Source organism: Onthophagus taurus, chromosome 10 (genome assembly GCF_036711975.1).
Source record: "Onthophagus taurus isolate NC chromosome 10, IU_Otau_3.0, whole genome shotgun sequence".
Lineage (NCBI taxonomy): Eukaryota > Metazoa > Arthropoda > Insecta > Coleoptera > Scarabaeidae > Onthophagus > Onthophagus taurus.
Window position 1 is genome coordinate 7,940,141 of NC_091975.1, and position 25,749 is coordinate 7,965,889.

The window sequence follows — 25,749 nt, forward strand, 5'->3', positions numbered from 1 at the left end:
GCGTGGTTGGCGATTTATATGATCTTTATTGGTTTCTTTTTCTTTTCATTCCATTTATTCTTTTTCATCTTTATTCGCTTCATCTTCCGTCCGCTTTGTTTATAACCCGGAAACTCAAAGTTATCTATTTACGCTCGGAAATTGCAACGGGATGGGGAAGGTTAAAGTTGAACTCCATAACAACTATTATTATTATTATCTAAATCTTGAAAGTTGAAAAAAACAATCTCATCCCTTTTTCCAATCAAAGTAAACAGTTAAAATCGATGAGGAAAAAAAACAGAACACAAAAAGGGGGATAAAAGAAAACGAAATTTCGAAATGGACCATAAACTAGCGATGGGGAGGAATTGAGAAAGAAGGGTTCCACAAGATAATACGGGGATCTGATTAAAATAACCTTTCCACAAGGATTCAATTGAAATAGAGGGTTGTTTTTTATGTTTAGAAAATTCTATTAAGACTGTTTTCTTTTTAAAGAGTTCATATATACTTGACAATTTATTGAGTGCAATAAATTTTGAAAACTTTTCGATATTCAAGTCATAAAAAATTTTTCAAAAAATCATTTAGGTTGTGATCCAAAACATCCAACGCTATGTGTTGATGAGCTATAAAAAATGCATTTTTCTTGGCAAAAAATGGAACTTCCTGACGTCCAAGCTAAAACAGCAGAAAGTTTATGCCAAAACTGGACAAATCAAAAATTTGTAGTTGGACACCCAAGTCTAACATAGCGATTAACCTTTGAGGATTATGAAATTTTCAGTTTGATTCTTAATGGGAATTGAGCTTATGATAAATTTTGAAGTTTGAAGCTGTCTTAGAGCAGCATTAGGTTAGTTCGTGATATTTTGTTCAGTTCAATTTCATTTCTTTAATATTTGCATCACCAGAAAGATGATTTTTTAAATAAAGGCAACCCAATCTGATTTTGTTAAGATTGCTAAAATCAACTAATTCTTTAAAAGTTGATAACTTCTTTTCTAATCAAGATGGAATAATCAATTTGGGCGCAAATTAAAGATGATTCTTTATAGAATATTTATGGTGAATTTCATTTCTTTACTATTTGCATCACCAGAAAGATGATTTTTTAAATAAATCTGATTTTGTTAAGATTGTTAAAATCAACTAATTCTTTAAAAGTTGATAACTTCTTTTCTAATCAAGATGGAATAATCAATTTGGGCGCAAATTAAAGATCATCCTTTATAGAATATTTATGGTGAATTTCATTTCTTTACTATTTGCATCACCAGAAAGATGATTTTTTAAATAAATCTGATTTTGTTAAGATTGTTAAAATCAACTAATTCTTTAAAAGTTGATAACTTCTTTTCTAATCAAGATGGAATAATCAATTTGGGCGCAAATTAAAGATCATTCTTTATAGAATATTTATGGTGAATTTCATTTCTTTAATATTTGCATCACCAGAAAGATGATTTTTTAAATAAATCTGATTTTGTTAAGATTGTTAAAATCAACTAATTCTTTAAAAGTTAATAACTTCTTTTCTAATCAAGATGGAGTAATCAATTTGGGCGCAAATTAAAGATCATTCTTTATAGAATATTTATGGTGAATTTCATTTCTTTAATATTTGCATCACCAGAAAGATGATTTTTTAAATAAATCTGATTTTGTTAAGATTGTTAAAATCAACTAATTCTTTAAAAGTTAATAACTCCTTTTCTAATCAAGATGGAATAATCAATTTGGGCGCAAATTAAAGATCATTCTTTATAGAATATTTATGGTGAATTTCATTTCTTTAATATTTGCATCACCAGAAAGATGATTTTTTAAATAAATCTGATTTTATTAAGATTGTTAAAATCAACTAATTCTTTAAAAGTTAATAACTTCTTTTCTAATCAAGATGGAATAATCAATTTGGGCGCAAATTAAAGATCATTCTTTATAGAATATTTATGGTGAATTTCATTTCTTTAATATTTGCTTCACCAGAAAGATGATTTTTTAAATAAATCTGGTTTTGTTAAGATTGATAAAATTAACTAATTCTTTAAAAGTTGATAACTTCTTTTCTAATCAAGATGGAATAATCAATTTGGGCGCAAATTAAAGATCATTCTTTATAGAATATTTATGGTGAATTTCATTTCTTTAATATTTGCATCACCAGAAAGATGATTTTTTAAATAAATCTGATTTGGTTAAGATTGTTAAAATCAACTAATTCTTTAAAAGTTGATAACTTCTTTTCTAATCAAGATGGAATAATCAATTTGGGCGCAAATTAAAGATCATTCTTTATAGAATATTTATGGTGAATTTTGTTTCTTCAATATTTGCAACACCAGAAAGATGACTTTTTAAATAAATCAGATTTTGTTAAGATTGTTAAAATCAACTAATTCTTTAAAAGTTGATAACTTCTTTTCTAATCAAGATGGAATAATCAATTTGGGCGCAAATTAAAGATCATTCTTTATAGAATATTTATGGTGAATTTCATTTCTTTAATATTTGCATCACCAGAAAGATGATTTTTTAAATAAATCTGATTTTGTTAAGATTGTTAAAATCAACTAATTCTTTAAAAGTTAATAACTTCTTTTCTAATCAAGATGGAGTAATCAATTTGGGCGCAAATTAAAGATCATTCTTTATAGAATATTTATGGTGAATTTCATTTCTTTAATATTTGCATCACCAGAAAGATGATTTTTTAAATAAATCTGATTTTGTTAAGATTGTTAAAATCAACTAATTCTTTAAAAGTTAATAACTCCTTTTCTAATCAAGATGGAATAATCAATTTGGGCGCAAATTAAAGATCATTCTTTATAGAATATTTATGGTGAATTTCATTTCTTTAATATTTGCATCACCAGAAAGATGATTTTTTAAATAAATCTGATTTTATTAAGATTGTTAAAATCAACTAATTCTTTAAAAGTTAATAACTTCTTTTCTAATCAAGATGGAATAATCAATTTGGGCGCAAATTAAAGATCATTCTTTATAGAATATTTATGGTGAATTTCATTTCTTTAATATTTGCTTCACCAGAAAGATGATTTTTTAAATAAATCTGGTTTTGTTAAGATTGATAAAATTAACTAATTCTTTAAAAGTTGATAACTTCTTTTCTAATCAAGATGGAATAATCAATTTGGGCGCAAATTAAAGATCATTCTTTATAGAATATTTATGGTGAATTTCATTTCTTTAATATTTGCATCACCAGAAAGATGATTTTTTAAATAAATCTGATTTGGTTAAGATTGTTAAAATCAACTAATTCTTTAAAAGTTGATAACTTCTTTTCTAATCAAGATGGAATAATCAATTTGGGCGCAAATTAAAGATCATTCTTTATAGAATATTTATGGTGAATTTTGTTTCTTCAATATTTGCAACACCAGAAAGATGACTTTTTAAATAAATCAGATTTTGTTAAGATTGTTAAAATCAACTAATTCTTCAAAAGTTAATAACTTCTTTTCTAATTAAGATGGAATAATCAATTTGGGCGCAAATTAAAGATCATTCTTTATAGAATATTTATGGTGAATTTCAGTTCTTCAATATTTGCATCACCAGAGAGATGATTTTTTAAATAAATCTGATTTTGTTAAGATTGTTAAAATCAACTAATTCTTTAAAACTTGATAACTTCCTTTCTAATTAAGATGGAATAACCAATTTGGGCGCAAATTAAAGATTATTCTTTATAGAATATTTATGGTGAATTTCATTTCTTCAATATTTTCATTATTAGAGATATGATTTTTGAAATAAAGGCTCGGACTATCAAGGAGCTTAGCCACCCCCTGGTGTATGCAACTCAATGCAACTCATTGCACATCGATTTTATCGAAAAATGTTTCATATAAAATTTATTTATAAAATCACTTAAAATCAATTTGTTAACTTAAAAATTAAAAATTTCTATTAAATGGGGTTGCACACTGATATAGAAAGTAATATTTTTGAGATTATCTCCATAATTATTAATTTGACCAAAAAATTCTTTAGGGAAATTTAATTTAGAATTACGAAAGCTACAATTTTTCAAAATTCCAACATTTTAATTTCCCACTGAAGAGTATGGTATATGCAACTCAAAGCAATTCATTGCACATCGAAGCACATCGATTTTACCGAAAAATGTTTCATATAATATTTATTTATAAAATCATTTAAAATCAACTCTTTAACTCAAAAATTCAAAATCTCATTAGATTACGTATTTAGTTTTGAAAAATAGCTCGGACTATCAAGGAGATATATGATATGGTGAGATTTCAACTTGCAACGAATTTCTTGTAACAAACCCGCATTTTACCCCGATCACATTGAATATTATAAATTATTTTAAGCAGGATAAGGATGTTTTAGTGGGAAAAGGTGGTACGAAACGTATTTATAACCCGTCTTTAATTTAAATGTTGTTGTTTCACGTAGGTTTTAATACCGTGTTGTGCCACTATACCGTTTATACGTTAAATATAAAGTACGTAATTATACAGGTAGATAAAAATGAATTAAATGACACATTTTATGATTGATTATACTTTTGATGAATTAAGTTCTTTGTTTTTTATGATTATTTTGTTTTTGATTATTGGATTATGAGTAGTTGTTGTTTGTGGTTGGGTTGGTTCGCGTGAAGAGAAGATCTTCGAGCGGTGCGGTTTTGCTCTCTGCGGGTTCCCTGGGTCTTGGACTCCTCCGGGTCCGAACAAGACGCGACGAGCAAAACGAAGTTGATTAGAGAAACGGAGTACATAAATCTGCATTTAATAAAGCCATACATCGTGCACGGCTGCGGAATGAACCGGCGGCGGCGGCGGCGGCAGCGATGCCGCGCGTATAACTCGCCGGACAAAGCCTATATACATATCATTGCGATGCGGCGCAGGCCTCCGCATGATTTACTCTCGCCGGCCGCAACGAGATATACACGCATTCTATATTAATGCCTGATCCGCTTTTTCGACCATAAACAATTTTCTTTCGGGCTCCTTTTTTATTCCGTTTTTTTCGTATTATTTTTGCGCCGGAAATCCAGCGGCGCGGGATTAATTTTCCGGCCGGATTAAATAAACACAACGTTTGCCGGTCGTATTTCAGTGGGGGCGGCTGCTGCTGGTGGTAGCCGGGCGCGGCGTTGCGGGGCGGCTTTGATATACTCCCCCACGACGCCAAATTACGACCCTGCGGTGTTGGTTGCCGTTTCTCATTTCGTGAACACGGCAAACACCCCCGACGCAAGTAGACCAACGGTGGCGGCAAGCGCGTTCCGTTGCTTATTACTGCGGACCACCACGTGAAACGTGATTATGAATACTATCCACGGTTACTCCGTTACATGAGAACCCCATGTAAACTTTCCCAACACATACGCGCGTTTATTCAACTTCCCCCCTATTCCCTTAACTAACACTCAAACACTCACATCACCACCTATGCGAAGTTAGCCCCCAATTTTTCTAGCCCCCAATTAGATACGATTTTACATATATAGTATTTTAATTATAACAAGAGAACCAGTCAATTGATTTGTGGAAATGCTCGAATTCCGGTAAAACACCAAAATAATGCGAAGGTACACGAAAATAACAGAAAAATGACCTTTTTCAAGTGGTGATAACTCATAAACGATGTACCCGATTATCAAAATCTATGCGTCATTCGATTCGTCATAGTTTCTTCTATCGAAATCACCAAACGCTAGAAAAGATTTCAATTCTCTCTGCATGACAGATTAAAGAAAGGAAAGGAAATAAAAAGAATCACTACTTTTGTTAAACCATTGTTAAACTGAAAAAAATAAAAAGTGACGAATTGAATGTTTGACGAAGATTTGCTGAATTATATACATATTGACGAAAAATGGTTCTATATAACCAAAGCTAAAAGAAGCTTTTATATAACTCCCGAAGAAGAACAGCCTTATTACCAAGGTAATGTTTATGGCGACAGTTGCTCGTCCACGTTGGGATTTTCAAAAGTGTATTTTGATGGTAAGTTAGGAATTAGGCCATTTGCATCTTCTTCTCTAGCTAAGAAAAACAGCAAAAATCGACCAAAGGGAACTTTCGTAACCAAAGCTGTGGAAGTTGTTAACAAAGAAGAAATAAAGAAAATGATTCTTTATAATTTAATTCTTGCAATACGGGACAAGTGACCTGTTGGTTCTAAGAAAAACACAATATACATTCAACAAGATAATGCAAAGCCACATTTAAACAGTAACGATTCTTCACTAACGCAAGCATTCACTGAAGACGGTTGGGATATTCAATTAAAACCGCAACCACCCAACAGTCCCGATTTGAATGTGTTGGATTTAGGTTTTCTCAATTCTATTCAATCAGTTCAGCATCAACTACCACAAAGAAATATCGATGAATTAATTGAAGCAGTGAAACAACTAAACAAAATGAAATTAAGACGCAATCACTCTAATTCGACTTTATTGTCTATTAAATGCGATGAAAATGCTATTAAAATGGCTCAAGAATATTTAAATAATAGAAGTAATTAAGTATTACAAATAAATAGTTTAAGTTATTGTTTTTTTGTATTTTCAATTGAAATAAGTAATATGGTTTTGCTTTCTACATCTTTTCTACATTTTCGGACAGAGGAAGTATCTCAAATGAAACCTGAATGCATATGTCAAAATGCCCGATTCGAAATATTTAAGGATTTTGAATAAAACACATTTGATTAATAAATTTTTTGTGTTTTAATCAACAAGCGCATTCAGCCAGGCGAAAGCTGTCGATTGAGATATAAAACATTAAAATCCGTCAAACCGTTCTGTAATTATCAGGGCACGAAACTTTTGTAACAAAACGATACGATTCCCCCCCCCCACTCGTTCTCAAAAAATTTTGATTAAAAGAATCTCAAAATAATAATTTTTCCGTTTTTATACATAATTATACTTAGATGCTTAATTAATGGAGATGTAAAAATTGTTTATTAAGATAATTGATTCAAAACCGAAATTGAAACAAATTTTATTTAAAACATTTTTTAGAAAAATTTAGAAACATTTTTAGAAAAAAATTGTATTAACAAACACTGTTCCTGAAGTAATTCTAAACAAATTTTGTTGACAACATTTTTTGATTAAATCAACAATAAGGATATAACCTCAAAAATATTAATTTTTGTAACATACTATTCAGTGGGAAATTAAAATTTCAAGTTAGAAAAAAATTGTGTTAACAAAAATTGTTCCTGAAACAATTCTAAACAAATTTTGTCAACATTTTTTTTTGATTTAATCAATAATTAAGGAGATAACCTCAAAATAATAATTTTTCCGTTTTTATACATAATTATACTTAGCTGCTTAATTAATAAAGATGTAAATTTTTTTTATTAAGATAATTGATTCAAAATCGAAATTGAAACAAATTTTATTTAAAACATTTTTTAATAAAAACAATAATTGTTGAGATAATTAATTTTGATAGCGTACTATTCAGAGGGAAATTAAAATTTCAAGTTAGAAAAAAATTGTATTAACAAACACTGTTCCTGAAGTAATTCTAAACAAATTTTGTTGACAACATTTTTTGATTAAATCAACAATAAGGATATAACCTCAAAAATATTAATTTTTGTAACATACTATTCAGTGGGAAATTAAAATTTCAAGTTAAAAAAAAATTATGTTAACAAACATTGTTCCTGAAACAATTCTAAACAAACTTTGTCAACATTTTTTTTTGATTTAATCAATAATTAAGGAGATAACCTCAAAATAATTATTTTTCCGTTTTTATACGTAATTATACTTAGATGCTTAATTAATAAAGATGTAAATTTTTTTTATTAAGATAATTGATTCAAAATCGAAATTGAAACAAATTTTATTTAAAACATTTTTTAATAAAAACAATAATTGTTGAGATAATTAATTTTGATAGCGTACTATTCAGAGGGAAATTAAAATTTCAAGTTAGAAAAAAATTGTATTAACAAACACTGTTCCTGAAGTAATTCTAAACAAATTTTGTTGACAACATTTTTTGATTAAATCAACAATAAGGACATAACCTCAAAAATATTAATTTTTGTAACATACTATTCAGTGGGAAATTAAAATTTCAAGTTACAAAAAAATTGTGTTAACAAAAATTGTTCCTGAAATAATTCTAAACAAACTTTGTCAACATTTTTTTTTTGATTTAATCAATAATTAAGGAGATAACCTCGAAATAATAATTTTTCCGTTTTTATACATAATTATACTTAGATGCTTAATTAATAAAGATGTAAATTTTTTTTATTAAGATAATTGATTCAAAATCGAAATTGAAACAAATTTTATTTAAAACATTTTTTAATAACAACAATAATTGTTGAGATAATCAATTTTGATAGCATACTATTCAGAGGGAAATTAAAATTTAGAGTTAGAAAAAAATTGTATTAACAAACACTATTCCTGAAGTAATTCTAAACAAATTTTGTTAACAACATTTTTTGATTAAATCAACAATAAGGACATAACCTCAAAAATATTAATTTTTGTAGCATACTATTCAGTGGGAAATTAAAATTTCAAGTTAGAAAAAAATTGTGTTAACAAAAATTGTTCCTGAAACAATTCTAAACAAACTTTGTCAACATTTTTTTTTGATTTAATCAATAATTAAGGAGATAACCTCAAAATAATAATTTTTCCGTTTTTATACATAATTATACTTAGCTGCTTAATTAATAAAGATGTAAATTTTTTTTATTAAGATAATTGATTCAAAATCGAAATTGAAACAAATTTTATTTAAAACATTTTTTAATAAAAACAATAATTGTTGAGATAATTACTTTTGATAGCGTACTATTCAGAGGGAAATTAAAATTTCAAGTTAGAAAAAAATTGTATTAACAAACACTGTTCCTGAAGTAATTCTAAACAAATTTTGTTGACAACATTTTGTGAATAAATCAACAATAAGGATACAACCTCAAAAATATTAATTTTTGTAGCATACTATTCAGTGGGAAATTAAAATTTCAAGTTAGAAAAAAATTATGTTAACAAAAATTGTTCCTTAAACAATTCTAAACAAACTTTGTCAACATTTTTTTTTGATTTAATCAATAATTAAGGAGATAAACTCAAAATAATAATTTTTCCGTTTTTATATATAATTATACTTAGATGCTTAATTAATAAAGATGTAAATTTTTTTTATTAAGATAATTGATTCAAAATCGAAATTGAAACAAATTTTATTTAAAACATTTTTTAATAAAAACAATAATTGTTGAGATAATTAATTTTGATAGCATACTATTCAGAGGGAAATTAAAATTTCAAGTTAGCAAAAAATTTTATTAACAAACACTGTTCCTGAAGTAATTCTAAACAAATTTTGTTAATAAAAATTTTTGATTAGATCAATAATTAAGAACATAATCTCAAAAAAAATTTGATATATATTTTTTTTATTGAGAAAATAGTTTTAGAATTTAATTTAGAACAACTTTTGTATGAATTTTTTTGCTGAGAACGACTGGAGGGGGGAAATCGTATCGTTTTGTTACAAAAGTTCCGTGCCTTACTAATTATAGTCGATTTAGTTTAAATTAATATTTTTATATAAACAACGAGCCGAACACGGTGTCATTCCGAGGGGTGTACAAGGTTGATGGGAAAGAATTGAAATCGGGCATTATGTGGTTTCGATAGAAGAAATTATGACGAATCGAATGACGTATAGATCTTGATCATCGGGTACATCGTTTACGAGTTATCACCACTTAAAAAAAGGTAATTTTTCGTATTGGCCAAGGATTGATTTTTATCGAAATCGGTTGAGTGGTTCTCTTGTTATAATCAAAATACTATACATCTAATTGGGGGCTAACTTCACATAGGTCACATCACCGCCCCATATAAGTAGGATTTTATTTAAAACGTTTTGAAAACAAATTTAATTAGACGTTTATTTCTAAAATTACTTGAGATAAAACTTAAATGACTTTAATTACAAATAAGTAAACAATTAATTAGTTTCCTTGGGTTTAATCCATAAGGAGAAGTAAGACTTTAAAAATTCCTTCGATCCCAATTAGCGATGTGTGACATCTCCTCTTAGCGAACGCATTAGGATAAAACAATGGTGCGATACAAATCACCATCCCCCCTGAAATGGACTACGACGGTTCCGAATCCCGCCGGAACCGTTACCGACTAATTGTCGCCGCTTCTTTTTTCCTTTTCACTCCATCAACCACGACAGAAGAACCGAATTTGGTCAAATCGCTAAAAATAGCCTTCGCGATCGTCGTCGTTGTGGCTGAGCTCGTGCCACAAAGAATCACGAGGGGAAATCGGGGGGTTGTTGGTCGGTTTGGTTGCCACTCTCACGGGTGGCCGCGCTAATTAAGATTCAGGCTGATTACGCCGGTCGCTAACGGTAAGGCACGTCTGGTGCCTTCCGCAGAATCTGAAGCATTCCTGCAATCCGCTGTGAGGTAGGTCTTCTACTTCTCTTCTATGGCCATGATGTTTGTTCTCTTTTAGATCATTCAACATTTTTTTCTCAATCAGAAAATAGGTAATTAAGTACCACCCAAGACTTTTTCAAAAAGTTATACTAAAAAGAATCAATTCTTGATAAGGGCACATTGAGTAAAGAAGCGCTGGTGGGGGTTTCGAGTTTCCATAACTATATTTAATATAAAAAAGAGAGGGAGCAGACCCGCCTTAGATGGCAGCACCGGCCATTAATAATTTATATATCGGCGACGTTCCATTTTTTCGTCCAGCCGTCTCGACCGGACCGGGTTTTCAGTCCTTCGGACCTTCTTTTTGCCGCCTCTCTCGCGAGTTCTTCGTTGCTTTTATTTCGCTACGTGGGAATGAGTAGCCCGGAATGTCGCCTAATTAAAGTATCTTCTTATTTTATCCTTTTTCAAAGGTTTTTGTTGAGTACTTTTGTTCAAAACTATATATACATTTTTCTTTAAATTTTGAGTTACAAAAAAGGCTTAAGTCTTTAAGAGGCGACATTTTACTTTAGGAATCTTAAGACTTTCAGAATCTTGTTGAGTCTTTGCTATTTTGGTGCGAGTTTCGAAATAGTTCGGGTTATTTTTAGGGAAGCTCCCCCCTTCCCTGTGGGTTTTGATGAATGTTTAAGAAGTATTTTTAAATTTGATTTTGTTTCTTTTTTGCAGCATGTTGTTCAATCCAAAAAAAAAATGTCGGTTCACCACCCACGGAGAAGATATCCCGTGGTGTAACCACTGGAGAATTAGGTAGACATAGCACCAAAAGAGATTTATGGTAGAAGTGGAAGCTCAGGGTGTTAGAGACCCCTCCCTAAAAGCACTCGAAAAACCCCTCCAGGTTACCTGTGACAATTATTTACGAGGTGAGATCGAATTTTAGATAATACCAAAATAAAAAATTTTTTTTAATGCTGCGATTAGGAGGATTTTAACGAACCGCGAAATACCATTACGCGTGCCTTTTTTTTCGGATAGTAGGCGTGGTATTTTACTATATAGTAGCCAGGCCCGTAATGCGTTATTCAGGAGTGTTATGGGGGCCCCGTTTAGCTCCGCCCCTGATCATTCGTCTCTGTTCGTTCTTGTCTCTTTTCTTTTGATATTCCCCTACAAATCGCCCCCCACCAGATTCGGGGCTTTGAAACTTTGGGCGCGCACCGATAGATGGAGCGAGCTTACAAAAACCGAACCACCGCTTAGTTCCGACGTTTACCGAGCGCGGCGCTGACGGGCGTTTCAAAAATACTACCTACACTATAAGCAGCGAACAATTTAGAGCATTTATTCCGATATCCATTACAGATATTAGCGTCGCTCTCTACAATTTCTTGATGGGGAGATAGCGACGACGACGCCGAGGTTATTTTTGTGGTCATTAAAAAATAAAAGCCCGCGACGAACGAAGGGCAAGGGGGAAGGGTAATAATCGAACGTGTACGGCCGGTAATAACTCATTAAATGGGTATCTATCAAAAAAATCTCTTCTTGCCCTCTCTGTTTCGCACGTTGCGTTTGCGATGCGATCCGTAATTTACGGGCTTTAATTAAATCTTAGATGGCCGGTTGCCGTAGCTCGGTAAGTGATTAGCAAGGTAAATTATTAATTTGCCACCCAAACCACCATATATGCATCTTGTATTCTCTCATTCTTTATTGACCATACAATATTCGCCATCTCTTGTATTCTTCCCAAACTACCATTTAAAATTATAATCGAGGTTATAATGAAGGATGTGAAAAGAGAAAATAAAAACAAAAAGAAATTTATTAATTTTTAAGTCATTTATTTTTTTCTTCGTTACTAATTAAGTTATAACATTTAATTACAATGCAATAATTTTTTTTGTTAATCTTATCTTTTTTTCTAATATTACTTAAAGCACAATTTATACGTCAAAAATCAAATCAGTTTCATACTTGTATGTTTGTATCAAAGGTTGTTGAGCCGAGAATATGGAATGGAAATTAGGTTGGGTTAAGTATTATTGCTATATTACAGATAAATTTAGAGTCTTACATAATGTAATAAGGAATATAAGACGATGGGCATCAAATATATTAATCAAAAGTATTTCCAATTAATGTGCAAGTATTGCCAAATTAATATATATGGTATTTATATCTTCTGAACATATTTGGGGGAAGGAAGTTTTAAAATGCCTAATAGAAAAATGACCAGAAAAACATTTTAATTATTATATAACCCAATGCAATCCCGATTACGCTAGTGTAACAAGCAATTCTTCATCAACTTGTTGCTGGTCAGGGATTAAATTAGAAAAAAACTCGTATCTCGCTGATTTTGCTTGATTCAAAGAGATTTCAACGGAGATAATGTTGCATTAGGAATTATATTTGTCGATATCAAAAATAATAGTGAAGGAAGCCAAAGCAGTGTTGAGAAATGTACAAACTTTGCTTCCAAAAATCATCCTGCACAGCAACAAAAACTTATTTCATTTTCTGCAAAGTATGTACAGGGTGTCCAAATTTCGATGGGTTGGCTGGGTATCTCAGTTATTATGAAAGATAGAAAGTTGCGAAGCTACGGTATGTAATCTGCTGCATGCATTATTTAGGTTTTTGCCATTTAATGTCTTTCCGGCAGTATTAGGGAATTTACTACTTGTCATTAGGAAGCGATACCTAGTCTTCTGCCAGCACTGTTTAGTCTTCTATTATTAGTACTTAGTTCATCATGTCATCTACAAGCAGTATGAAGTCTTCTGCATACATTATCCAGTTTATTATCGGCAGTATTAGGTAATCTATAAGTAGTAAATAGTCATTTGGAAGTAATATTATGTCTTCTGCCAGCATTGTTTAGTCTCCCATTATCAGTACTTAATTCGCTACTAGCAGTATGTGATGTTTTTCCTCGTATATTATCTCATCTACAAGTAGCATTTAATTTCTGCCAGCAGTATGAGGTCTTCTGCAAGTGAAATTAATTTTTTTGCTAACGATATTTAGTCTTCCATTGGTAGTATCTCATCTTTTGTAAGCAGTATCTAGTTTTTTGCCAACTTGTATTTCGTCCATTTTACCGAAGAATATTTTTATCTACCCCTTCTAAATTTTTATTTAGTTATTTTATTTTAGTAGTTATTTTCAAACAAATATAGCCAGAATATGCGCCATAATTTTCCATTTTTCATTTAAATCACAAATGACGTATTTACTAGCTATATTCCATACTTTTGTTCTACCAACCCCAACTCAACCCAAATCCAACCCAACCCAACCTCAACTCAACCCGATATAATCCATTATTTTATGGAGGTATAACATTTGTAGCATTGTACAGGGTGTCCAAATTTCGCTGGAATTAAGTATTTTAGAAGTTGAGTATTCAGTATTTGAGTTGTGTTTATAACTCAAAAACCGTAATGATTAGAAAAATTCTACGTGCACCATTGGATTCCACGTGAAAAAATCTATTAGAAACCGTTTTTACTTTTTTACTAAGTTTCCGGATAGCCGAGATACAGGAGGTGTCAGAAAATCGTAAATTTCAAACACTCCCTGTATATCAAAAACGAAAAGGGCTATGAAAATTTGGTTTGTGCCATTGTAAGTCTCCACAAAAAAGTAGCTCAATTTGGACACCCTGTACAAAATTACAAAATCAAGGTTGAGTGCTATACAGATGATGCCATCCTCTTGCTTAATACTGAAGGTGACCTACAGTGGTTAACACAGGCATTTAAAATTGTAGGTAATAAATTGTGACGATATCAAAAGAACCTCGTAGAAGTAAAATAATAATTAGCAATGAATCATTGTAGAAGCAGTGATGAGGCGATGAGGCTATTGAGGCTATGAAAAAAAGTAGCTCCATTTGGACACCCTGTACAAAATTACAAAATCAAGATTGAGTGCTATACAGATGATGCCATCCTCTTGCCTAATACTGAAGATGGCCTACAGTGGTCAACACAGGCATTTAAGATTGTAGGTAATAAATTTAAAACGATATCAAAAAAAAACCGTAGAAGTAAAATAATACTTAGCAATGAATCATTGTAGAAGCAGCGATATTCAAGATGAAGAGGAGAAATTGAAACGAGTACGATTTTTGATGACCACCAAGACGTCGTATAAGTTGCTCCATTCCAAGTACAGTCTACAGTGTGCAGCAAAATTATGGAATAAATTCAATAAAACGGATATAAACATTATTTTGCAAAAATCTCGTCTCGACAGTTTATGCATTTTATGTTTCTGTATCAAATTCTATTCTTCTGTTTTGAGGTTCACTAAGAAAATTAAGTTCTCTCTAAGATTTTGAAAAGATTATGAAGTCTTTGATGATTTTGACACCCAATTTGTGTATGATTAAGACATAATAAGGATTTGCAAATATTTTTGGACTTACGAACAAATTGAGATGGGAAAAAGAGAAGGTTTGTCCTAATTCTAAATTGGAATCTTTTTCAGTCCATTTCGAGTTTTTAAATCTGAGTTAACGCAGCTTTATAAGAAATAATATAGTTATATATTAGACTAGTTTCGGGAATTTATTACCATCATCAGTCAAAAAATATATACAAAATTTAATTAATTTAAAGTTTTTATTTAAATATCTATCAATAAAGTATTATTTTGAGTTAATAAACGAAGATATTTATTAATGAGTTTAATTTGTCGGTTTTTCACTTATTTCAGTTCATTTCAAAAAAAAATAAATATGATAACACTATTTTACGACTTGTTTACTACTGATAAGTAAATCAAGTATTAGAAGCAATCGCTAATTATTCAATTACAGTTCTAAAAATAACAATGATCCCATTAACGATTTAAAATCGAAATTTAAATAAAAAAATGATAATCGGAGGAAATTGCACAAATTCCGAAATGTGTTACGATTGGTTAAAATAATCGTAAAATGAAAAAATATAAGTCATAACCAACCATATATACGTTATCTATCCTCATTTCCAGTTAAACGTAAACAAAGATAAGGTTTCCGTTAAATATGCGTTGGTGACGATAAGAGGTTAATTTTTATGTCGATTAATTAATTAGGGTTTATCGCGCGAGTAGTCTTTTCGTAAACACACCGTTTTATTACGAGGCGAAATGGATTCGTTTAATGGGGTGTAGGAATGAAGAGAACGGGGTGGAGAATCGAACGTCATAAATCCCGTTTTGGTGAAGAAGGCTATCGATCGGATTTGAAAACTGGCGCGAAAACAATGGACGTACGTCACGCGTACCGGCGCCAAAACGGACGCACCTGACAAATGAAACGGCGCCATGGCGAACGGGGTTCTGCGCCGTCATGATTTACGAACGCCGTAAATTACGGTTTATATATTAAAAAGTGTGTCGCGAAGGGGCGCCTCCAAATGGTTTTCAGAGCAAAAGCCTCCGAAACGCAACCAAATAATGGATTTCTCTCTACTCTATGTATATCTCTATATATATATATACATAAGAGGATTTATACAATTTTTTTTGTTTTAAAATTTATTTTGTGTATCCACGTGTAAACGAACATTTCTATTACAACTTTTGTATTATTTATGAAATGAGTAACACGCACTCAGGGCGATATGTAACGGAGCATAACCGAAGCTTTTTAGATTATCTCAAAAGCTCAAGCCGACTTAGTGTTAGCGATGCAATTTACACGAGGATTTAATGAACCAAAACTAATCTAACGCACGCAACCACATATCTCGTTATGTAATTAACAGCTTTAAAATTTTCTCATTTCTTGATCATTATCATTTTTATTAATTTAAAAAAAAATAATAAGAAATATATATAAATACAGGGTGATTCTCAATCTATACGCATAAACTTGGGAATTTATTCCTCAATAGTTTCTAAATAAGGTCAATACAGTCAAAGTAAAGCCCAACCTCAATCGTCTTTTTATTCACCGAAGTTAATACTGAGCAAGGATTGCAAAATCAGATACAAACTGTTACTGAGATAATCCGCCAACACTCTGGTTTAGGCAGCGCTATCATATCACCTTTGCTTACAGAAATCAACTTACACAGCAACACCAAACAGTCTCATCTGTTCAAAACTGACATTTGCATACATTTAAGTGTATCGTTTGCTCAATCAAATTTTGATTGCAAGATTTCTACACAAATGATGTATGGATGTGTTAAACAGAGCCATTTAATAATGCAGCTGATGAAATGAATACTGAGGAAGTTAGTACTCAACAAGTATTGCGAAATCAGATATAAATGATCCGCCAACAACGTGGTTTAGCCCAATTGGGTATAGAAAATATTGGAAACAACTTGGAACACTTCTTTGATGTCATTTTAAAATCTTATATATTATGTATTTTTGATTTGAAAGTATTATTTTACATGAGGAATAAATCTCCAACTTTATGCGTATATGTTGAAAATCACCCTGTATAAATGTAATTTGCGTATATACAGTGTGCGACAAAATTATGGAATAAATTCAATAAAACGGATACGAGGTGTGTAAATTAAGTAATTTTTTTCAATTTTTTATTTGATTAGATGTACACTTCAATATTGTCTCCTTCCAAATAACTTCTTTTTGAAGCCACACAGCGCTGGAGACGGTTGGGTTAGGACAATATTGTCTATTTCCAAATAACTTCCTTCTGAAGCCACACAGCGCTGGTGACGGGTCTTCAAATCCTCATAGCAGTGCTGAAACTCCGATACTAGAATAACCTTCAGCTGGTCATTTACAACCGTTTGAATGTTTTCGAGTGTCCTATAATGAGCTCCCTTGAAGTAATTTATCAATCTCGGAAAAAATCACAAAACCTCAAGCCAGGCGAATAAGAAGGCTAAAGAGCCACAGGAATGTTTTTACTGGCCAAAAACTCGTTTATTGAAATTATTGACATTATCGTGATGCAACCGAGTTGTTCTTGATGTATAGTCTCACACGAATCACTCTTTTTCAAAATTTTGCTAGAACCTCTCGGTAAAAGTGTTGATTGAACGTTTGGCCTTAAGGCACAAACTGTTTGTGGACGATTCCTTGGATATCCAAAAAACAAATCAGCATGCATTTGATCTTCGATTTGCTCATTCTTGGTTTCTTCAGCCTTGAAGAGGTTGAAATGTGGCACTTCATGCTCTGGCGCTTGGTTTTCGGGTCGTACTCAAACACCCAAGACTCGTCTCCAGTAATGATTTGGATCATTTTCAATCGATTCTAAAAGTCAAGGTACCTTTCCTAGGTTTTTTTGAATCATTTTTGCGCAGATTATGTAGACATTTTCAGCGGTTCTTGAAGATGAAGATCCTCCACTTCGAGGTTCATCTTCAATCAACCGTCATTTTGCTGAAAATGTCTTAAACCACTGAAAATCCTGGGCCCTTGACAAAACAGTGTCTCCGTAGGCCTGCTAAAGTTTTATAAAAGATTCTGTTGCACTGTGCCCAAGTCTGAATCAAAACACTAGAAAAAACTGATTCAGGAAAAAACTCGCTACCTACAATCTAATGACTTTAGCGAGTTTAAACTCGTACACTGAGGGAAATATATTCTTGAACGAAGATTATTACATAAACTTTTTATATTCTTGTATATCCACAAGAAGATCATTGTGTTAAGTGAAGAAAAACCACATATTCTCAAAGCAAGTATACAAATATTCTTGATTCTCAAGAAAACAATTTCTTAGTGAAAGTAAATCAATCATCAATCAATCAGTGGTATAAAACATGCTCAACCGTCTCTGTTTCTTCCGCACATAGTCGGCATTCAACATCGTCGGCTAAACCCAACAAGTTGAGGTGTGCTTTTAATCGGCAGTGCCCGGACGAGTTCCAGGAGAACTGGCCCACAGTAGGCGAAATCTCTCTTCAGCCCACAGTCCAATTCTATATTTGGCCATCGCAAATGATACACCAATGCTGGTTCCGGCCCCACAAACGCTTCAGCGTTGCCATCTCGTGCTAGCTTATCTGCCGCTTCATTGCCAGCAACCCCAGAGTGACCCAAGATCCAGATTAGAGAAACTCTGTTATCACAACTCAGTGTGTTTAATGTTCTCTTACAATCATTAACCAGCGCCTGAAGAGCGATTTGACTGTCTGAGAAAATTCGTACTGTTTGGTTCTTCCCCCTTTTTCAAGAAGGATTTTTGCACCCATGTCAATAGCAAATACTTCCGCCTGGAATACAGTGCAGTACGTACCCAGGCTGTAAGCTTGCTTAATTTGAGGTGTTTGGCAGTATATTCCTGCAATCCTTCAGGAGTTTTTGATCCATCTATGTACAAGCAAATGTCTGCCTGAACCAGAGAATTTTCATTTTCGATCCAGGACTGCCGCTCAAGCTCTGTGACGCCAAATCTGTCGGCATTGGTAGGACATGTCAGAACAGTTTTGAGCATATACTTAAATCTGTAAATGGTTGTTCTAGCTACTTTCTCTATATGCAAATGCAGAGGAGATAGGCCAAGCAGAACCTCCATTGCTACTGAGAGAAAAGCTTTCTTAGATAATTTGATTTAAATAGTTAATTTTCAAAAAATCATAACTTTTTTATTTATGATAATGAAGAAGCGATTTATGGCTCAAATTGAAGCTGAAGACGTCTCCTTTCGAAATCTGTATGTTGTTTAAAAAGTTTATATAAAAAAATTTTGAGAAAAAAGTTTTCTTAGATAATTTGATTTAAATAGTTAATTTTCAAAAAATCATAACTTTTTTATTTATGATAATGAAGAAGCGATTTATGGCTCAAATTGAAGCTGAAGACGTCTCCTTTCGAAATCTGTATGTTGTTTAAAAAGTTTATATAAAAAAATTTTGAGAAAAAAGTTTTCTTAGATAATTTGATTTAAATAGTTAATTTTCAAAAAATCATAACTTTTTTATTTATGATAATGAAGAAGCGATTTATGCCTCAAATTGAAGCTGAAGGTGTCTTCTTTCGAAATCTGTATGTTGTTTAAAAACTTTATATAAAAAAATTTTGAGAAAAAAGCTTTCTTAGATAATTTGATTTAAATAGTTAATTTTCAAAAAATCATAACCTTTTTATTTATGATAATGAAGAAGCGATTTATGCCTCAAATTGAAGCTGAAGATGTCTTCTTTCGAAATCTGTATGTCGTTTAAAAATTTTATATAAAAAAATTTTGAGAAAAAAGCTTTCTTAGATAATTTGATTTAAATAGTTAATTTTCAAAAAATCATAACCTTTTTATTTATGATAATGAAGAAGCAATTTATGGCTCAAATTGAAGCTGAAGACGTCTCCTTTCGAAATCTGTATGTTGTTTAAAAAGTTTATATAAAAAAATTTTGAGAAAAAAGCTTTCTTAGATAATTTGATTTAAATAGTTAATTTTCAAAAAAACTTAACTTTTTTATTTATGATAATGAAGAAGCGATTTATGGCTCAAATTGAAGCTGAAGATGTCTTCTTTCGAAATCTGTATGTCGTTTAAAAATTTTATATAAAAAAATTTTGAGAAAAAAGCTTTCTTAGATAATTTGATTTAAATAGTTAATTTTCAAAAAATCATAACTTTTTTATTTATGATAATGAAGAAGCGATTTATGGCTCAAATTGAAGCTGAAGATGTCTTCTTTCGAAATCTGTATGTTGCTTAAAAACTTTATATAAAAAAATTTTGAGAAAAAAGCTTTCTTAGATAATTTGATTTAAATAGTTAATTTTCAAAAAATCATAACTTTTTTATTTATGATAATGAAGAAGCGATTTATGGCTCAAATTGAAGCTGAAGATGTCTTCTTTCGAAATCTGTATGTTGTTTAAAAACTTTATATAAAAAAATTTTGAGAAAAAAGCTTTCTTAGATAATTTGATTTAAATAGTTAATTTTCAAAAAAACTTAACTTTTTTATTTATGATAATGAAGAAGCGATTTATGCCTCAAATTGAAGCTGAAGGTGTCTTCTTTCGAAATCTGTATGTTGTTTAAAAATTATATATAAAAAGAATTTGAGAAAAAAGCTTTCTTAGATAATTTGATTTAAATAGTTAATTTTCAAAAAATCATAACTTTTTTATTTATGATAATGAAGAAGCGATTTATGGCTCAAATTGAAGCTGAAGATGTCTTCTTTCGAAATCTGTATGTTGCTTAAAAACTTTATATAAAAAAATTTTGAGAAAAAAGCTTTCTTAGATAATTTGATTTAAATAGTTAATTTTCAAAAAATCATAACTTTTTTATTTATGATAATGAAGAAGCGATTTATGGCTCAAATTGAAGCTGAAGATGTCTTCTTTCGAAATCTGTATGTTGTTTAAAAACTTTATATAAAAAAATTTTGAGAAAAAAGCTTTCTTAGATAATTTGATTTAAATAGTTAATTTTCAAAAAAACTTAACTTTTTTATTTATGATAATGAAGAAGCGATTTATGCCTCAAATTGAAGCTGAAGGTGTCTTCTTTCGAAATCTGTATGTTGTTTAAAAATTATATATAAAAAGAATTTGAGAAAAATGCCTCTAAAGATACCTCTAAAAATTGACAGTTAATTGGGCGTGGCAAATAGTGTGACGTAGTAATAGGGCAACCAATAAGAAGATATATTAACATTTTTAAGCTTACTAGAGTTGGCGTTGTGCTTATCACACCAGAGATTACCAATCCAGCTACTCGTTGAATTCGTGAAAGTTTATTGATAACTGAGTACTACTGAGATAGTTCCCGATAGTCATTTGTTTTTAAGTTATGACGTCATCAACAATTTAATGACATCATATGATAATTTTACCAAAGAATATAAAAGAATATTTCTTTATGCGTACAATGATGTAAAAGATGATGCTAAAAATGTGTGTTTTGAAAAACCAAAATAGAAGAATTCCATAGTTTTGACGCACACTGTATATGTAGACACGTGGATTACCTTTTCTCTTATTATTACAAAATTATGAAAGAAAAATTTGATTCGTTTTTAGTTTAGTGTTCCATAATGAATTATATTCCTCTAATTAACGCATGAATAATTCATAGATGAATAATGAATAATAATCATTAATTTTTTTTGTGTCGTGCGGATGATGTATATGAAGCCGTATTTCCAGCATACACTTTATCAACTAAAAACCAGGTGCGTTAAGCCGGGTTTACACGCGCTGGGTTTGCAGTCACGTCAATCGCGATAATTATTAGCTGAAGATGGGTATCTCGGTTCGGTCATTCATTATGGCGCCTTATCGTAGGCCGGATTAAGAGGGAGTCCCCCTCAAAACGACCGCCGCGCCGCCGGCATTTGCATACAATGACTGAGCGCTCATAAACATACACTCTTCGCGAACCTAAACCGCTTCCAGGCAACTGACCTACACACCAAGAGAGGGGGTATAATTGGAAGACGAAGAGGCACATCTGTAAATTTTCAGTTGCGTTAAAGAAAAGTAAGTGGTCGTCAATCTTTCGACGCCCTTACGACATTCATAACCTATTCGTGTATACCGAGTACGACATTTATTCCGAAGACGTTTATGTTTATTTGAAAGACTCCTCAACGTTGTTTTAACAATTTACCGCCTGCGGGGTTTCGTTTTTAGGTGTCGATTCGGAAGCAAACAAAGTATTTCATTTCGGGTCGTAAAAGAAGGTCGTTAAATTATCGTAATCCGGTGATAATGCGTGCGTAAAACCGGGCGCTAACAGATGATCTTGTGTCGGTTAACTGCTAATAAAAACGGCATAAACGTCAAGTTGGGACTTGTGAAATACGCGCTGCGTGTGTTTTACTGAGATACCGAGGAGGATCCAAAGAATCGCGGGGTTACACCACATCAACATCCCCTATTCATGATGATCGCCATATAGGAGGGTGAAAATTCTATTCAATAGGCGAATTTTCATGGATATTAGAACCAAGTGGTTACGCTCTCATCGTTAAATATCATAATTACAAAATATTTTTTTGGTGATAAAATTTCTCGTGCCAAAAAAGAAAAGATTAATCACGAATGGGTTTTGTTGAATGGGGAGCGGAAAAATAGGAAATTTGATTAAGGGCACTAATTGTCGGCGAACTAAAAACTACGTCGTAAATCGTACCCGGACGACCGCCTGTGTGTAACTTTACTTCCAAAAACGAACCAGAAAACCCCCCTCTGTCATCTCATTCGCGTTGCGGGTCCGAAAGCGTTCTCTTTTGCGACGCGATTAGAGAAATAATCGCGTCGCAACTCGATGGCATTTTTCTTCCTTTCCCGGTATCTACAAGAGATTTCCCACGGATTCCGCGACGGCGAAAATTGCAGCACGCGCGATCGTAATGTCTTGAGCGGCGTGGGTGGCAAAAAAATCCAAGAGGAGAAAACGACGTTCCTTCACTCATATTCCCATAGTGAATTTACCAAAAAAAGAGAGAATGTTCGGAGAAAATCACTTTTTTTTTCTTATTTTGTACATTTTTCCAAGATCGATTTCAGGACCAGATAAACAACTTTATGAGTTAACTTATGACTTAACCGAAAAACACAATTATTTAAAACGGACTCTTTCTTTGTATAGTACATGCTTTAATTAACAATTAATGAAAAATTCGTGAAAATTTTCCAAGAAATCAATTTTTCAGGAATTATCAAAGTTTATTAAAAAGTTTAGATTGCATTTAAAGCTTTATATCTCAAAAACTAAAAGTTATTTTCCAAAATGGATTTCTTCATTGAAAAGTGGATGCTTTAATTGATGAAAATTTTATACAAATTTCCAAATACTCAATTTCTCAGAAATTTTTAAAATTAAAGAATTCGAAGAAATTCGATCGAAATTAAAATGTTATATCTCAAAAACGAAATGTAATTTTTTAAAACGGACTTCTTCTTTGTAAAGTACATGCTTTAATTAACAATTAATGAAAAATTCGTGAAAATTTGCCAAGAAATCAATTTTTTAGGAATTATCAAAGTTTATCCTGAAAATCTAAAAAATTACAAAACGTTTAGATTGCATTTAAAGCTTTATATCTCAAAAATTAAAAGTTATTTTCCAAAATGGATTTCTTCCTTGAAAAGTAGATGCTTTAATTGATGAAAATTTTATAAAACTTTCCAAATACTCAATTTCTCAGAAATTTTTTAAATTAACGAATTCGAAAAAATTCGATCGAAATTAAAACGTTGTATCTCAAAAACGAAATGTAATTTTTTAAAACGGACTTCTTCTTTGTAAAGTACATGCTTTAATTAACAATTAATGAAAAATTGGCGAAAATTTGCCAAGAAATCAATTTTTTAGGAATTATCAAAGTTTATCCTGAAAATCTAAAAAATTACAAAACGTTTAGATTGCATTTAAAGCTTTATATCTCAAAAATTAAAAGTTATTTTTCAAAATGGATTTCTTCATTGAAAAGTAGATGCTTTAATTGATGAAAATTTTATAAAAATTTCCAAATACTCAATTTCTCAGAAATTTTTAAAATTAACGAATTCGAAAAAATTCGATCGAAATTAAAATGTTATATCTCAAAAACGAAATGTAATTTTTTAAAACGGACTTCTTCTTTGTAAAGTACATGCTTTAATTAATAATTAATGAAAAATTCGCGAAAATTTGCCAAGAAATCAATTTTTCAGGAATTATCAAAGTTTATCCTGAAAATCTAAAAAATTACAAAACGTTTAGATTGCATTTAAAGCTTAATATCTCAAAAATTAAAAGTTATTTTTCAAAATGGATTTCTTCATTGCAAAGTGGATGCTTTAATTGATGAAAATTTTATAAAAATTTCAAAATACTCAATTTCTCAGAAATTTTTAAAATTAACGAATTCGAAAAAATTCGATCGAAATTAAAACGTTGTATCTCAAAAACGAAATGTAATTTTTTAAAACGGACTTCTTCTTTGTAAAGTACATGCTTTAATTAACAATTAATGAAAAATTGGCGAAAATTTGCCAAGAAATCAATTTTTTAGGAATTATCAAAGTTTATCCTGAAAATCTAAAAAATTACAAAACGTTTAGATTGCATTTAAAGCTTAATATCTCAAAAATTAAAAGTTATTTTTCAAAATGGATTTCTTCATTGCAAAGTGGATGCTTTAATTGATGAAAATTTTATAAAAATTTCAAAATACTCAATTTCTCAGAAATTTTTAAAATTAACGAATTCGAAAAAATTCGATCGAAATTAAAACGTTGTATCTCAAAAACGAAATGTAATTTTTTAAAACGAACTTCTTCTTTGTAAAGTACATGCTTTAATTAACAATTAATGAAAAATTGGCGAAAATTTGCCAAGAAATCAATTTTTTAGGAATTATCAAAGTTTATCCTGAAAATCTAAAAAATTACAAAACGTTTAGATTGCATTTAAAGCTTTATATCTCAAAAATTAAAAGTTATTTTTCAAAATGGATTTCTTCATTGAAAAGTAGATGCTTTAATTGATGAAAATTTTATAAAAATTTCCAAATACTCAATTTCTCAGAAATTTTTAAAATTAACGAATTCGAAAAAATTCGATCGAAATTAAAATGTTATATCTCAAAAACGAAATGTAATTTTTTAAAACGGACTTCTTCTTTGTAAAGTACATGCTTTAATTAATAATTAATGAAAAATTCGCGAAAATTTGCCAAGAAATCAATTTTTCAGGAATTATCAAAGTTTATCCTGAAAATCTAAAAAATTACAAAACGTTTAGATTGCATTTAAAGCTTAATATCTCAAAAATTAAAAGTTATTTTTCAAAATGGATTTCTTCATTGCAAAGTGGATGCTTTAATTGATGAAAATTTTATAAAAATTTCCAAATACTTAATTTCTCAGAAATTTTTAAAATTAACGAATTCGAAAAAATTCGATCGAAATTAAAATGTTATATCTCAAAAACGAACTGTAATTTTTTAAAACGGACTTCTTCTTTGTAAAGTACATGCTTTAATCAACCATTAATGAAAAATTCGTGAAAATTTTCCAAGTAATCAATTTTTCAGGAATTATCAAAGTTTATCTTGAAAAATTACAAAACGTTTAGATTGCATTTAAAGCTTTATATCTCAAAAACTAAAAGTTATTTTCCAAAATGGATTTCTTCATTGAAAAGTAGATGCTTTAATTGATGAATTTATATAGCATTTAAAACTTTATATATATCAAAAACTGAAAGTTATTTTCAAGAGGAGAAAACGACTCATATTGCCATATTGAATTTGCCAAAAAAAGAAAGAATGTTCGGAAAAAATCACTTAATTTTTTTGTAAATTTTTCCAAGATCGATTTGAGGACCAGATAAACAACTTT

General features: G+C 30.6%; 1 protein-coding gene and 1 long non-coding RNA gene across 15 annotated transcripts in view; one reads left to right on the forward strand and one right to left on the reverse strand.

The window, feature by feature from the left end:
- The window catches only part of LOC111419107 (uncharacterized), a 228,790-nt gene that overhangs the window by 161,346 nt on the left and 41,695 nt on the right, over positions 1-25,749 (forward strand). For all 3 annotated transcript variants that reach the window (XR_011641573.1, XR_011641574.1, XR_002706897.2), the window contains one exon: positions 11,191-11,387. This is a non-coding gene — a long non-coding RNA (uncharacterized lncRNA). The remainder of the gene's footprint in view (positions 1-11,190; positions 11,388-25,749) is intronic.
- The window catches only part of LOC111419106 (homeotic protein ultrabithorax-like), a 526,223-nt gene that overhangs the window by 117,527 nt on the left and 382,947 nt on the right, over positions 1-25,749 (reverse strand). The window lies entirely within an intron of this gene.